The 17,551-nt window shown below is 41.0% G+C and overlaps 1 pseudogene; it reads left to right on the top strand.

The window, feature by feature from the left end:
• LOC115775367 (cytochrome P450 2J6-like) overlaps positions 1-17,551 on the top strand; it is a 63,499-nt pseudogene that overhangs the window by 41,496 nt on the left and 4,452 nt on the right.

Below are 17,551 nucleotides of genomic sequence, written 5' to 3'. Positions count from 1 at the left end.
TCCAAACGATAGTGGGGCTCTCACTTAGAGGGTGGAGAGTGTAGTCATCCAAGAGGCTCAGTAGAGCTGCTGCTCTTTTACATGTAAAGGAACCAGTTGAGGTGGTTCAGAATGTGACTGCGGTGCTTCCCGGGCATCACTTGGAAGAGGTGTTCCAGGCATGTCCGTGGCAGACCCAGGACGTGCTGGATTGTCTTGGATGGCCTGGGAACACTTTTGTTGGCTGGGGAAAGGGAGGTCTGGGTTTTGTGTAGCTGCTGCCCCTGCAACCTGGCCCGGATAAAGGGAAGAAAATGCATGCATGGATGGCTCTACATAGGGTCTGTTTGGAGAGTAACTCCAAAGACTTGACATTTGTTATTTAAAAACAAAACTATTTCCTTGTATGTAAACATTTGCTGTATAAATTCATATGTGCCAGGATTCTGGTGTCTGAGTGACACGTGTAGCAGCAGTCTCTCTCAAACATGTAAAGAATCACCTTTAATGCTTCAACAGGTTGGATGTGAGTTTATTTTCAGAGGTAAGAAATGTCCTGAATGCAGGCGGGCTGGGGTTGAAATTCAGCCCGGGAGCTTGGTTTGGAGAGGCCTTTTATCTGATCGTACAACGGAGCAGCAAAAAAAAGGGGGGGAGATCGTCAACCCCCCTTAGCTGGTGTCTCGCCCTTCACCTCTCCTAATGGTGTGCTGGCTGGGCTGCAGTGTTAATTTTGACAACAAATTTTGATTTAGTTTTAGTCATAATTTAGTCATCTGAATAGTTTGTCAAGTTTTAGTCGACGAAATTATCTTAAGAATATAGTCGACTAAATCTACAGTCGATTCAGTCGACTAAAATATAAAGGGTGTAAAATACAAATGCTTTTTCTTCAGTTCCCTTGAGTTAGTCATTATTCACTTACACAAAATTAAACATTTATTAAAAGTTACAGAATATTATTAATAACATTAGTGTTTCACCTGCTTCCACACACCTGATCATTAACACCACCTTACTGAGATAATCCGAGCGTTTTACAGCAGGACGCTCTGAAAGGTACAGGGCAGTGTTCAGGACTAAGATTAGGAAAGGCTAATCCACCGCGGTGTGGAGATTTTCTCTAAACACAAACTGGGAAAAACACTTTACCCTGCAGGACATTAAAATGCTGACCTTTGCATGGAGATCTGGGTGACTGGTTTGCAGATGTTTAAGATTTGTCGTGTTTTTACCCGAGGTAAACATTAAATAAATGTTTAAATGATATTTTACATAACTCAGTTCTATTGGAAGTAAAGACAAATCACAGGCTAGTTTGTCCTTCCCAGGTTTAGAGCAAATTTGTGCAACTGTGCGTTTGATTGGATTTTTTTTCCCCTAACTTGTCCCGCCCTGTCACAAAATTAAATCAGTTCTGATTGGATTTCGTCCCTGCCAAGCATTTGTCTCGTTTTCATTCATTGACGAAAGTGTCAGTTAATTTCGTTATCGGTTTTTTTCCTTTTAGTTTTTATTCAGTTCTCGTTTTCGTCATGGAAAAAAGGGCCGTTGACAAAAACTATGACAAATATATCAACAAAATTAACACTGCTGGGCTGTTGTGTTTGTAGCCCCTCCTGATGAAAAAAGAGCCAGCTCTTAGAGCAGAAACGTTCGTGATTGACCATCACTGCCTGCACCTGTGGCCGCGCGAGTGCTGCTGTGCTTAATTGGGTTTAAAAAAAATAAATAAATAAAAAATTCTGATCACCGGCCGATCCGGCCTGGAAACGACCGGCCATTCGGGAAACCTCCCGAACCTCCTGATGGCCACCCCGCCCCTGCCTGAATGTGATTCTTCTGAGCTGAAAATGAGTGACTCAAGACTAATACATATTTTAATATTTTCCCCCTGTATAATGTAGTTATTGGTCTTCACTGAGTGTCACTGCAAAGACTCTGTAGTATTACTGAGTATTCAAACTCTAAAGGTACTATTGATGCTTCTGAGAGACTATGGCTGCCTTCCGCCTGGTCTTGGAGCTACAAAGGCAGACTTTGCTTGGGCCGAGTCCTGCTTTATGAGACCTTTTGGTCACTTCACTGTTGCACCTTATCTTGTTTGTGGTGTTGCCTCAGAGATCCAGCAGTATGTTCTGCAGTGCTGTTATATTCCAGTTCAAACAAGTGTCCTATGCTTGTTGTGTGAAATAGATATCCAGTTTGGTAACTCTGCACTGCAGAGACACCAAGAAGTAGGTTTTGCTTTACTGCTTTTAAAATGTAAATGTGGAATCTCCTAAAAATACATATTTAAGGGGTGAACCAAAAACAACTGTCCATGGGCCAGATTTACTAACACTCTGCTCCACAGCTAAACCCTTGTTTGGTGTTTAAAATCTGCTGTTGGGACTTAATGAAGACTTTTAGGACTGAAATTAGGGAACACAAATATTTTGGTGGCTGGCCTTATTGCGTATGTATTTTTACAAGTTTCTCTTCCACAGCACAAAACCTTAGAACCTTAGTTCAGCCTGTCACAGGTTGATCTGTGCTTCTTCCTCACACTAATACAGTTGGTGGATTTCGTTCAGTAGGAAAAATGGTTCCAACAATGTTAGTGGTTTATTTTTAGTTTAGTTATGAGACTTGTTAATCTTCCAAATTAGAAGCTGTAAAATATCAGTCCCTGCCTCCATATCTGCTGTCAGTCATTGAACATCCAAATATTTTAGTCTTCAAGAATCCATCTTTGTTTTGAGCTACATTTTTCTCTATTCATAGTCAAGAGTTCATCTCCAGAATCTGACGGATCTGTCCTCTTCAAATGGCTCTTGTAAATTATCCAAGAAAACCCTCTAAGAGCAGTCCTACCTTCATCCTTTCAGCTATTTCTGAGAAAACTAAAGATGGTGGGGACCTGAAACTTTGCATATTTTCATATTGATAAGAGAAAATCAAGTTTGTGTCTAAAGCAGCCATCCTCAGACTTCTGTGTCCTGGTTGGAGATATGAAAATCTTCTGCAGCCCAGCCAAATCACAGCTCCTCACCATAAAAGCAGAACAGTCAGGATTCCTTTTGTCTTCTTTCATTTTGCTCTTCTGATTTCTTGTTGGAATTAGTTTGACTTTCCAACATAAGTTCACTGCAAATAAAAGGATTGAAGTCATTTTAAACCTCATGGTTTTGTTTCATTATTTCATGTTCGTTTTCCAACCTAACTTTCATTTTAAAGTTACAGCCAAACCTTTGAGATTCTTTGGTTGGGAACCAATTTCAAATGCTTTAATGTAACCATTTATGATGACGGGCAGCTTTTGAGATTTTTGTGAATAAATTGTAAATATCTCTAGGGATGACATCCCCATCCCCCCCTATCCTTCATGGTTACAAGGGAAGCAAACCATAGATGGATTTTTATGGACTGGATTCACTGCTAAGTTGTGTTGAATTTCACTGTATTTGTGTAGTCATCGGTAATAAAGTCAGAGCTCTGTGAATTTGAGGCACCTCTTCAATTTTATTAATCTCCATGCACCTCAAGCTGTCCTGAAAACCCTTCATCATGTTAGCTGCTCATAAAAACATGGAGGCAGGATTTCATTCTACCAAAGTCCTCGTTTATTGGAAAACTCATTTCAGACACGACATGCAAACAGCCTCTGTTTTAATGAAGCAGCATCAACAGAAGGATATTGAAATGGCAGGAGGATCAGATTTACAGAAAAACCTCAGACAGTATAAAACATGGATGTAGCTTCCATGTTGGCAAAAACCCAGCCAGTGTGGAAGTGCGGACCATGAAGCTGGTATCAGATGCTGCAGTCTGAACAAAATGCATTCACTCCTGTAGCAAATCCAACATTTTTCCCTGTTGGAAAGCATCCATCCCTGTTGTGCTAACATATCCCCTTTCATCATAACTGTGATCCCATCACCAAACTCATCTGTGGTTGTTTGAATTCTCAAAGCACCGCTCTTCTATTTTCCTAACTCCTCATCACTTTTCCTACCCACTTTTCCTTGACCTTGATGAAAATCCCATCAAAAAGAGGTTAGTAAAAGAAGCCGGGAGGTACTTTAGGAATGAATGCATTTCTGTTTTCTGAGCCACAGAAACATACTTCAACTGTTTTCTAAATTCAGTTCCATCATTTCTTCATTCTGGTGATTTTTATGGACAAATGAGTTTCTTTGCTACATCACATTTATGATGGAAATCTTGTTTAAGCACACGTAACCAAAAGCTTTTCAAAAACATAGGAGGTAATGGTACAAAAAAAACTTTAAAGCAGTAGGGATGGTTCAGACTGAACACCAAACAGTGTTTGGAAAGGTCTAAATCCAACAATACAGCCATGTGACCAAATCAACAGATACAGACTCTAAAATGTCCTCCATGTTGCGTGTGTGTGTGTGTGTGTGTGTGTGTGTGTGTGTGTGTGTGTGTGTGTGTATTCAGGAGAGTCCGCAGGGCGGCTTCTCTCGGTGGATGGAGTGCTTTCATTTAATGTGTAACTACTGTTGTGTTATTTGGATTAATGAACACTTACTTTGTACCTCTGAATACTCTCCTGAGTTGAAGGATCTTTGAGGGACATGTAGTTTTGGGTACTTGGATCCTTGTGGGACAGATTTACTAACACTCTGCACCACAGCTAAACCCTTGTTTGGTGTTAAAAATCTGCTTTTGGGATTTAATGAGGAATTTTAGGACAAACACGTGGACACAAATATTTTGGTAGCTGGCCTTATTGAACATGTATTTTTACAAGTTTCCCTTTCCCAGCACAAAACTTCAGCAGAATATTTCAGTGAATCATCCAAATGTGATTTATGAAAGTTTAAGACCAAATATAAGTGAAAAAAGCACGTGTTACTTTGGGTGTGGGATCTGTGATAGTTGGAGTGTTCATAAATGTTATGAGTGTAATTGTCACCCGAGGATGGCTCAAAGCTGTGAGCTCAGTGCTGAAACTTTGACTCTGTCCTGTAACTCTTCGCTGAGTCTTCACGCTGAGGGTTCACAGGTTTGTGCTGCTGCAGCCGTTAGTAAATCTGAACTGAATATCCAGATGACAGCCCTGAACACTCGTTTTGTCTTTAGTAACTTTATTAAATGAAACACTCTGAAAGTGACAACTGATAATCTTTAAATACAATTGGATTTTTTTTCCTTGTTGACCTGTGTCTGATTTCTTATCCTTCAGCTGGCATGATTGATGTGAACATGAAGAATTTAATCCAGGTATGAATGAAGATGTCTCAAAATAAAGCAAATTATACCAAAACTACATCCAAATACTGACTTTCAGCACTAATTTAGAACTAAAGTCAGAATATTTGTTGGTGCAGGTCATTTGGAGAAGGTTCATGAATATCAAGGCTAACTGCCCTCATCAACCCCCGCAGACACTTCGTCTGGCCCATTCAAAATCAGAAAAGACACCCAGTTCAGCCAGAGGCCACTAAACATACGCTAATGTGTCTGTTAGAGTCCCTGCCTCACATCCTGCTACCACTGATGGGATTAATTACCAAGTCAATGCAGACAGAAACCTGGGACCACAAACGGCACCAGGGCCATAAGGAACATAATGGGGGTAAAGGTGTTTGTATTAGGACGTGTTAGACTCAATAAAAAGAAAGTTGGTAGGGAAACATGTACTGGCCAACAGCATCCACCCAGCTGCTGCGGGAGGTCCCAAGCATTTGGGATTGTGGAGGTCTCCAACTTCTCTCTAAGCCTGTGTCAATGTGGCTTTAATAACACAGAAGTCAGTTCTGGGTTGAAATTAAAAATGGCTCAAAGTCAAAAATGTAAGCAGCAGAGAATCTGCTGCAACAATGATGGGCTTCAAAGTGGCTTTTGTTGAGATTTAAGCAGAGACTAAAATCCTGAGCCTTTGTGCTGTTTAGCAGAGAAACTAAAGTGTAAATAATGGATCAACTAAAGTAAGAAAAGCAAAGCTAATTCAACAAAACTACACAATCCCTTTAGTGTAGCTGTCCAGTTTGCCTTTATAATAATACAGCTAAATTTGCCTTGTGGCCGCCTCAGGTTTGTAATGTTAATCTTTGTCAAACCACACAGGTTTATCAAAGTCTTAGTCACAGGTTTATCAAAGTTTATCATTTATAAACAGACTCAGTATTGTTCTTAAGTCAGTCTTTGGCCACCTTTACAACTTATGCTTTAAATCTTCCAAACAATCATGACTCCAATGAATCTGAGTCTGTGAAATTATACTTTGTCTTTTCTTGATGAATCAGTGAGTAAAATCATAAAGTCATTCTGGGCATTCAGAGTTTAATATTTTGGAAAGTGTAAGCTGGAAGGATTTGGTAAGACTCATTTATATGGCTGCTTTCTAACTGCAATTTATTTCCTTTCAAACCTGAGAAATCGTTTTAAATGAATGCAAATGATGTCAGCTGATGGCACCGGCACGACTGCTTTGTAAAGCGACTCACAAAGAACGGCTCAACACCCCCCACCCACCCCCACACACCTCCTTAAAAGCCCGCTCAGGAGCACTGCTCTTGAGTCAGTCTTCTGACACAGAGCGCCATCCTGCTTGGTTTGAAGTTTTTCTTGTGTTGATCTACAAACACCAAATCTGCTGCAAAGATGGAGGACTGGATGAATTTCCACTTTTCCATGGAGGACTGCTTCTCACCAGGTATGTACTCAGCATTGTTGCCCAATGAGCCAATATTAGCAGAGGTGGCTAAACTCTGTGTTTAAGGCCTGATACCAGAAGTCACCATTTCTCCCTCCACAGCTGAGCAGAGAGTCCTCTTCAGGTCCGTCTTGGTTTTGAAAGACTTTCCAAATATCCAAACAGTTTTTTAACCTTCTGTTTTTAAAGTGGTGCCATCTGGTGACAAAGTTTAAGAATGCAGCCAAACTAAAATGCAGAGAAAGTTTGTGGGAGTGTGAAACTGTTCTGTATAAACTTCATCAAATTATCTTTGTATCATTTCTGTTCTAAAGTATCTTATGCAAACACATCAGTAACCATACTGACTGATGTGGACTGTATAGACTTGTTCTCACTTGGCCTCGCTCTCTTTACCCTCTCAGATTGGTGGAGTTCTGGCAGCAGCCCTGAAGGGAGTCTCCCCCTGGCAGACATCATTTCATGGGCTGAAAATGCTCTCCATAATGATACAAGCAACAGCAGCCCTGCCACAGAGGAGAAACAGGTTCTTGCTGTCCCAAAGAATGAGGATGGCAGCACGGGTTTGATTCTGCATGCTCCCTTCACTGCTCCAGAGAAGAGTGCAGAGAAACCCAAGAGAAAGTACCGGGTGGTTTTCTCAGAGAGGCAACTACATATTCTTAATCTTCGCTTCAGTCTGCAGACTCATCTCAAACCAGATGAAATGGAAGAGCTGGTAGAGATGACAGGACTGACCTACAAACAGGTGAGTGTTTTTATTCTTTGAAGGTTGCTACAATACAAGTATATTAAATTTAATTCATGTTCATGTCTGGCTCATTAATCTGTCTTTTTCCTCTTTATAGGTGAAGACTTGGTTTCAGAACACAAGAGCTAGATTTAGGAGGAGAGACAAAGAAAGGACTGTCCACTTCATGGACCTTTAAGCAACACCCCCCCCCCCCCCCCCCCCCCACATGTCCCTCATGTAAGTAGCTCCAATTATTAAACACACGTGATCTGTTTCTATTTCAGTCATTATCTGGGGAATTGATTGGATTTCATGAAATGTAGTGCCTTTAATTTGAGACAAGAGCTCTGTATTGTGGTTTTACTGACAGTCTGCCTCTCTGTGATTCAGCTTCAGGGCTATGGACAGACCCCCCCAGGGAGCAGTGCAACCAGCCTGGGATGGATACAAACTGTGTTCATAGCCAGGGCCTCTATCTGGCTTCTCTGGGCAATGGTGTTGTACCTGCTGGGCCCCCCTCCTGGACTCTGAGCACATCACAGTCAGCTGTTCCCAGCTTGCCACAGACGGTCGGCTCGTCCGTACCTCAAACGTTTCCACCATCTTGGTTGCGAAACCCCAAATGTGATGAGGAGGGCTGAATCTGCACACTGGCTTTCAGACAGAAAACAGACTTAGAGCACTTCCACGTGGTTGCATTTTTCCATCGTGGAAGCTACATCAGTGTTTTATATTGTCCGAGGTTTTTCTGTAAATTTGATCTTCCTGATATTTAAATATCCTTCTGTTGGTGACGATTCATTAAAACAGGAAATCCTGACTCCATGTTTGTTTTAAGCAGTGACGTGCGGTGAGGTTTGTGACGGTGAGGCACTGACTCATTTGGAGTCGGATGTTCACATGCATGAACCCAAATTAGAAGCTTATATTTTTAATTATACTAATGATTAATTATGCTTTAATCAACTGCATACAGTTCAACAGTGATGGCAAGAATAACATAATATTTAATGTAAGGTCAAACTCTGGCACATCAGCATGTGTAGCACATGTGTAATCAATCATGTATATTGGCGATATAAAGACAGACAGCAATGGGCATGCACCAAACGCCTGCTTCATTTATTGTATGTGACACAGCGCCCCCAGAGGTGAGCCAGGGCACTGCACTGGATCACCCCGCATTTCTTCCGTGTGTGTGAACAGGAAGTGCATAAATTCCACGATTTTGACCATTAAAGTGTTGAAATAATTCAGAAAACACTTTTAACTGTTTTATAAACTGTTTTATAGAACAGTCAAGTGGTCAAATGTATTTTCTCTTATTATTGTTAGTATTTTACTTGTCATGACAGGGTGACAGATGGAGGGTTTTCAGGACAGCAACAAGTCTTGAAGTGCATGAAGCTCAAACAAAGTTCAAGAGGTGGCTCAAATTCCCAGAGCTCTGACTTCCTTTATTACTGATGATTATAAAACACGACCTAGCAATGATTACAGTCCACAAAAATCCACCAAGAAAAATCTTTTATTTGCTTAGTTTGCTTCCCTTCTAACCATGTGGATCATTCTTAAAATTATTTACGATTTATTTGCAAAATCTCAAAAGCTGCCGAAATTAAACCCTCGAATGAATAACATAACAGTCGACCAATTCTGCCTCCTCCAGCAAAAGCACTCCACCCACCAAGAGAAGTCACCCTGAAGGCTCTCCTGAATCGACCCACACACACACACACACACACACACACACACACAGTGCGCATCATGACATCCATTTGAGCTGTTTAGCTTCACAGCTAACAAAAACATGAATGTGAAGCTGAACACTGAACTGATGTACTTTCTCAAAAGGATGATCATCATAACATCAAAGATATCAACCTTCTAAAAACTACTATTAATCCACTGTGATTAACTACAGTGTGTGCACTGGAAAATAGTGATGGTGTTATTCTCAGCATGTGCTTTTTACTTCTTTAATTTGTGTGAAATGATTCTTCAAAGCACCCGTGGCCATGAATGGGGTCAGCGGCTAAGAGCATGGATGGAAGGATGGATGCAGACAGTGGAGTGAGCGCTCAGGACTGAAGCAGCAATACTAAAGTTTCACCACTGAAACTCCAGAGACTGCAGAGAGAAAAATAAAATCACATTTTATGGTTGGAACCAAAACTGCTTTTTTCACAAATAGTGTTTTCAAAACATCAACCAAATCTCTCTGAAATCATTTAAAGTATCCGCTGCTGTAGTCTAACAATAGCTAATAATTAGTGTTGTAGTACTCGAGATCGGTCTTGGTCTCGAGACCAGTCTCGAGACCGCTTTTTGATGGTCTCGGTCTTGTCATGGACTCGGCCGCATTTGGTCTCGGTCTTGTCATGGACTCGGACCTTGCGGACTCGGGATTTTATTTCAAGACCAGTCAAGACCACAGCTGTGGAAATATCACTAAATTGCCAGAATACTGTCCAATTTATTTGTTAACATCTTTGCTTTTATTGGATGCAAAACGTACTGATTCAAATCCCACAAAGATTGCGCTCCTCTGCCTCTCAAAGGAGCGCAGCCTCACAGACTCCGCCCCGGCTAGGTCGCTGCTATTATCGCTGCTTACGCCTGTATCATTTCACCGCAGTTTGCAATCTACCACAGAGCACGGACAGTTTCATTCACAGTGTGTACGTTTCATCTCACTATGGTCACGCGTGTGCTGCATAAATCGAAATAACCGCATGAACACGAAGAGAAGTAAGAGGGAAAATGAAGATCAAAGGAAAATTTCAGGCTTCCGAATCAACAAAAAAATCCCAGCATGAAAGGTAAATACCAACCTTCATGTATTTTGATACACAAACTAAAAATTTAATGCAAGTTTTAGGGCTGCAACGATTCTTGGAATAACGCAATTCGATTATTAAAAATCCTCGACACAAATTTGTTGCTTTGATGTTTCGTTTCAGCTCTGCAGCTCAGGTGTCTCCGTGTAAGCGGAGCATTTCCAAAAAAAACAAAAACAACCCTTTAACACGAGTGGATCGCTGAGATGTTTTTCCACGCCCCCACTTCTCTGTGCTGTGAGTGCGCATGTTTGAATGTGCGCGCGTGTTGTGCAGAGGATGTCAACTGTTATTTTTTTCTTTACGTCAGCTGTAGCCACCAGAACAGATCAATAACCACAGTGTACTGGGGAAAGGGGGCTGCCATTAGCACTAGCAATCGTTCGGTGCCCCCTCCACCCCCTTCAGTACAGAGGGGCTCCTTCAAAATGTTTTTATCAACCACCTGATCAGCAACATGAAGAACAGAGAACTTTGTAGCTGCTCCATCCACCCTGTTTGTTTCACACAGAGAAACATCTGCAGTACGGAAGTTAAAATAAGCTGATGAATTGTTAAAATGAAAAATTATTTCTTATCCAATTACTTGATTAATTGACGGAGTAATCAATTGAATACTTGTTTACTAAAATAATTGATAGTTGCAGCCCTACTTGTATTCAGAAAGCCATAGTCAAACATTAGTTTTCAGCACAAGTAGAGCTATGAGAGGCCTGCAAGAATAAAATATTACAGTTCCCAGCAAGATGATGTCACTTCCTATTGTTGCATTAAAAACGTGATAGTTTATGCTCACAATATGGTGGCTGATATTCAAATGTAGGAAATGCTATTAGCAGCCGAGGAATCTGGATTATGTTTTTGTTGTGTATGTTTTTATGTGATTTCTGCAAACACAGTGGAAGGAAACGGTACTCTGGGACACATTAAATGCTTGATGTATAAATGTAACTTTTCTGGATTATATGCAAAAATGATCATTCTATCGATCTAATAAGGCCTGATTTAGAGTTCTGCATTGGTCCTTTGTGTATAACTGAAAATCCTCTCTGAAGCAAACCTGACATGCACCTCAAGAAATGTAACTACACGTCCAAAAAAACTGATTACTGCTTTCTGGTTATGTCTTAGGCCCCATCACTCAACTAACAAGTGGGAGCGGCATTTGGTGGTTAGTATTAGCTTACTAATTAGCATTAGCATTAGTGCTGGGGTGAGGAATATTTCTTGCTAGAACCCGGAAGTTAACCATGGCCACCACCAATGGTAACAGCAGAGAAGTAAGTAAGTTGTTTCTCCGCCATTAGTACATTGAGCTAGTGGTGGGCAGATTGATCCTAATATCGATAATATGGATGCCAACGTTGGTATTGGTATTGATCAATATCAGTGTAATGAGATCGATACTTTGGCTTCAGTTACTCTCCTGTATTCAGTGCTGAGGTTTCATCAAAGATGCGAGCTGACTGTCTAAGTGTCGCTCCTGTCACAGCACAGAGAACTTTGCTCCCCCCCTCCCCACAGTGTTTTGTTATACTGTCATGTGATGCATAACATATTTTATTTGGGAAAAAAAAGGATTTTGCTATGAAACATTTAAATCAAATTTAAATTTAAATTTGTAGAAAATTAGTGAATGAAGGAACATTTTTTATTAAATTTTTTTATTATACTTTCTGAAAAATCTACCTGGAAAAAAGTTTGCATTTGTTCTTGAGTGATGATTTTGTACACTTAATTTATGAAAAAAAAAATCCAGACATCAATTTATGGGGAAAATTGTTTTGTTCTATTGTTTTAGAACAATAACTTTTATTTTGATAAAGTATTTTCTACTTACATATAAACTTTGCCCAATTCTATCCTGGGTTTTAACTAATTAATGATCCAAAGGAAAAAAATCTCAAACCAGTTAAACTTCATGGAAATTCTTCATAATTATTAAAAAGTATTGGTATCAGTATCGGTGATAATGGCCCTTTGTTTACTTTACATAGGATCGATACCAAATCTTGAAGTGTCGCACACAACTACACTGAGCAGCATACACCAGGAGTGATTGACAGTGCTAAGACCCTCCTCCTGGCTCTGACTGGTTGTTTTTGACTGGGAGCGGTTCAGGGAGGAGGTGGATGAGCTCCATTTTTTTCGCAGATTATCGGTCTCATACTGTCGTGATATGGTGACAGTTTTAACAAATATGTAAAAACCAGATTTTTTATAAAAGTTACATCCTGCAGCTTTAATCTGTATAAGATTAAAGGCTTTAGTTCTTACTGTTGATGAGTGTTTGCCATTTTTTCAGTTTTACACATTTAGCTATGTGGTTTTGAAAAAGCACCCATTTTTACAAAGATTGTTGGTTTAAAAACAACACAACTTTATGCATAGTCTATGAAAGGCAGAGAAAAGTTAAGACTATTGTGATGAACTATGAATAATTGTTTTACATTCTGTGATAAATGATGGAAGTCACCCAGGAGTATTAAATAAAGATGGTTATATTTATTTGAGCTGTGAGTGTTTAATATCAGGATGATTTTATGGGAATGCGGATCTTTCAGATCAATTTGAGAAGTGATTTTGATCATGTTTCACATTTTATTGTGTCATGTAGTGTCAGGCACTGGTCTTGGTCTTGTCTCGGTCTCGCCCCCCCTCGGTCTTGGTCTCGACTGGTCTCGGACCCTAAAAGTCTTGGTCTTGTCTCGGTCTCGGGTTAGGTGGTCTTGACTACAACACTACTAATAATGAAGGTTCTGCATAAGCTTTCATTAATGGAGCAGTAATGTGAAGAAGTACCAGTTAAGATCCTCTTTAACAGAAGGTTTGAAACAAGCCCTTATTTAAAGACTCTAACCCTTCTTTAAGGTTCCTTTTTACAAAGTGCTTAAAATGTCTTTATTCCATGTTGTGAACATCAGTTTCCAAGAAAAAGTCAACTGAAGTGATGCTGGACTGAATCACTCTCTGATTGGTCAGTGATTCTCAGAGGACCATCTTCTCCCCTTTTCAATGACCTGAACATGATCTGCATACTGAGAGTCTCCTCTGGTGTCCTCAGGAAGTGAAGGATTTTAGCCGTGTTGGCTGCATTCAGGACCGCAGAGCTTCGATTCAGAGTGATCTTTAAAACTGCTGCACTGAGATGCCTTTCTGCTGTGATCTGCAGGCTAAAGAAGGAAATCAAACTATTATAGAACACCAACTTCCTTCCTGTTCACAGCATTGATGTTCAAGATGGGCACATCTTCATTGTATACATGTGTACAATGATAATAAAGTTGAATCTAATCTAATCTAATCTAACATGGAAACAGTACAGAGTGTCCTCGGCTTGGAGCGGGCCACAACAGCAACCCTCAGACAGAATCAGGAAACCCAGGCTGCCCGCAGCCACTCATGAGTATTGAAGACCCGAGACCAGACATCCCGATGACAACCGTGTGTCCATCCCCAGAGCAGGAGGAGGGCGGTCCCAGCCAGGGCCCCCACAGCCAACGGGCAAGAGCCCCAGAGATCCAGTGACAATGGGCAGCTGCCCCCACCACCGCACGAGCCAGGGGAGGGCCCCAGGAGCCCAAGACCCACCCGACGCCAAGCAGAGGCCCGCGCAGAAGTAGCCAGCACCCACCCAAACCACAACCCCCACGGTAGCAGTCCAACAACCACGTCAAAGCACCCAGCCTCGTGCCCCAGAATCACTGAGTGCCCATCTCCCGGGCGGGTAGCAACGACCAGTGGGGAGCAAACATGTCTCACAGAAGCAACCCAGGACCAGCCATGCATGCACATATGCACACATGCATGCATGCTCACACAAGGATGTGCATGCATATTTTGTTATGTCATGCTCTCATGATTCTGCCATTATGCAACAGAATGTGTGCACACTTTTACCACACTTTTACCAGCTATAGTATTAAAGTAATGCTTACACAGCTAGGTAGTGTAAAATTGTGACACTTACATCCAGTCTAATTTGGTGTCTTTATGTTTTCAAAGCTCTTGTGGGTTCAAATGGTTATTCATGGAAGCAGCAGAGAAGATTTGCTCTTCATACACTCAGAAACTTTGGTCTGGGCAAGAAGACCCTGGAGTTATCCATCCAGCAGGAGTGCCAGTATATCTCAGAAGCTTTCACACAACACCAAGGCAAAACAATCTTTGCTGTTTTACTGTTGTATTTGGTTTTTTAAATATTTCACTGCTTATTACATGGACTTGTTTAGTTTTTCCTGCAAAATGTAAACAAATTAGTGCATGGGAAAGAAACCGAGTTAAAAGAAAATCACCATCCTCTATGATAGAGCTGAAGTTATGAGACTGATTTGCACAAGTCAATAGCATTTGCTTACTTTGATTTGATATGGGGTGCATCTCATGTGTCATATCCAAATGTTCTGTTTTCATTTACAGGAAAGCCCTTTAATGCCCAGCCACTGATAAACAACACTGTGTCAAACATCATCTGCTGTTTGGTGTTTGGGAATCGATCTGAGTACACTGACAAGCAGTACCAGTCCATTACTCATAACTTCAGTGAAATGTTGCGCTTACAGGGAACCATGTCAACACAGGTAAACCTCTTTTGAACATGCCACATGATGCAATGATCATATTAAATCAGGATTTATACAAAATGCATGTCACATTCACTTATATCTACTGTGAATTGATTTCCTTCTTCGGTCTTTCTCAGTTTAAGTGGAGTGTGAATCCCAGTGATCCTGGGAGTTCTGTTTTTAGGAGCACAGTCTCCTGGTAGAGTAGAGAGTAGAGTATCTGATTACAAATATCCTAATTTTTACATCAGAATCCATCAGCTCATAAAGGGAAGTAAGTGCAGCCGTAGTGCTTCTTGAAGCAGTTCTTGACATTTTTAAGCCATGTTAAAACTCCTTATTTAGCTTATCTGGGCAGTTATTTTCAAGCCTTATATTGCTATAAATGAAGGACAACCTTTTATGCTTTAAAAGTAACAATTTATTATTTTTTTCTTTAGAACTTTGTACATTTGCAAATATTTACAGTTTTGATTCAATGCTGTGAAGTTGTTTCAACATGGTGAGGAGAGGAGGGTGAAGAGAGATGGAAGAGGCATGGTGTGAGAAGGGGTGAGTGTGAAAGAGATGGGGTAATAGACAGAAAAGGGAATGGGAGGGAGAAGGAAAGAGAGGGAGGAGGAACAGAGGAGGGAAAGAGAAAGAGGAAGTGGAGGGGTGAAGGTGGAGAAGATGATGAAAAAGTGAAGAGAAACTGCTGCTCAGTCTGAGAGAAACCATCACTCTCCTCAACCTTTGCATTGTTAGGACACACTTCACATCACATTGTCCTCTTCCAGGTTCTTTAAAAGGGGCTGCTCTTCCTCGTCCACTTTCAGTTTTAGTTTCTTCTTGGCCTTGTCCACTTTCAGGCTGAACTTCCTCTTTGCCTCGTCCACTTTCAGGTTGAGCTTCTTTTTTGCTTCTTTTATTCGCCTTTTCATACTGTTTTTCCCCTCTATGTCCGTCATTACGTTCTCTGCCATGTCCATCTTTATCAAACCTTCTATTTTTTGTTCAATTGCTTGCTGTACTGCCAGTAATTCCTTCTTCACGTTTTCTGCTTTCTTCTTTAGGTTTTCTTTGGCCAGCAGCTTTTCTTCTTCAGGATCCTCTTTCAGACAGGCATTTTCAGCCTTCATGGCTTTAAAGGACACAGTTTCAAAGACTGAGGTGCTCAAAAGTGTTGCTGTGAAGATTTTATTGTTCATCGTGGAAATTAAGCTACAGATAAGGACAGAATCACATAAAAACTCTGCATTAGGCCCACATTTTTGCAGTACTGCTTTGTAAGGGTTTGCTCCAAATACAAATAAATCTGATGCCTTTTGCACAGGTGAGTGTGAGTTATGAAAAAATGCTTTAACTGTTTGGAAAACTGAATTAAGAGTGGTGAAAATCACTTTTCTGCTGTGACAAATGTGCCAAATCAATTGAGAAAAACTTAAATCAGGGGAAGAAATTAGTAAGAGAGGAAATGAAGCTACCTGTCAAATGTTCAGAGCAGAGCTGATGCTGTGTCTGACCAAAGTCTTCTGCAGTACTTTGTATATGTGTTGCTGTAGCTTCTGATGCTGCTGATGTTGCCTAGCTTTTGTTTTCCTAATTTGAAAAATGCTGAAACTAAGCGATTGAACGTTCTGTCTCTTTTGAAATTTGGAGCATGCCCCACCCACATAGAACAGTACTCTCAGGTGCTACTGTTGCCTAGCAGCAACACCTGTTACTGACTGATGGACACCCCAGTAATAAAGAAATGTTATTGGTTTGTTTCATTCATCCATTTCCTTCTGCATATCTTTTTAAGGGTTGCAGGGGGCTGGAACTCATCCCAGCTGTCATAAGGCGAGAGGCAGGTTACACCCTGGTCGAGTCACCAGCCGGTCATAAGGCTAACACACAGAGACACACAACCATTCACACTCACACCTGTGGGCAATTTAGAATCAGCATTTAACTTAACTCCACAAAGTACATGTCTTTGGACCATGGGACAAAACCAGAGTGCTCACAGGAGACCCACACAAACACGGGGAGAACATGCAAACTCCACACAGAAAAGGTGCCGGCCAAGGTGGACCCGAGCCCCGGACCTTCTTGCTGCGAGGCAACAGTGCTAACCACCACACGACTCACTTCTTTCAATCTTTTTTTTAAAGAAAACATGTCCATGTATTCTTGAGCTGGAATCATCATCACTACACTTATTTTTCCTTATGTAGCAGAGCCAGGGTCCTCCTAAGGAAAGTTGGAGGGTTTCGTGCATCCTGGTGAACTTTTTCACCAAATGTAGTTTAACATCTCAGATGTGTTTCAGCAGTATTTCTGCTCATGTTAAAGCATTTCTGTACTTTTACGTCCTTCTTCCTTCCTTCTAGCTTCTCCATCGCTCCGTCACACTGTGTGTATGAGTGTGTGTAATGGACACTGAGAAATATGAACTGCATTTAAACAATCACAAGTTAAATCTTATTGAAACAAACAAACAAAGCTTGGTGACTGTTCCCCCAAATATTTTCCCCTTTGGAAGTTATATTTCTACCACCACCTCTGCTGTTTTCTGTTAGATTTCAATTCTTTGACTACAATGTCTCTTTCTATGTGGTGCACACAGACGTTTATAGAACTGTGTCCTACTAAATACAGATTCTTCAGCTCCCCTCGCTCGTCAGGACGCGGTGGAGGACTGGCTGCAATTTTTAAGAGCAGCTTTATGTGCCGTGGGGTGAGCTCGGAAACTTTTTCATCTTTTGAGTCGCAGATCTTAAAGGTTGGAAGAGATAATTCA

Source organism: Archocentrus centrarchus, unplaced genomic scaffold (assembly GCF_007364275.1).
Source record: "Archocentrus centrarchus isolate MPI-CPG fArcCen1 unplaced genomic scaffold, fArcCen1 scaffold_109_ctg1, whole genome shotgun sequence".
NCBI classification, from domain to species: domain Eukaryota; kingdom Metazoa; phylum Chordata; class Actinopteri; order Cichliformes; family Cichlidae; genus Archocentrus; species Archocentrus centrarchus.
The sequence above is the reverse complement of the archived record's forward strand: the minus strand, read 5'-3'. Positions and strand labels throughout refer to the sequence as shown.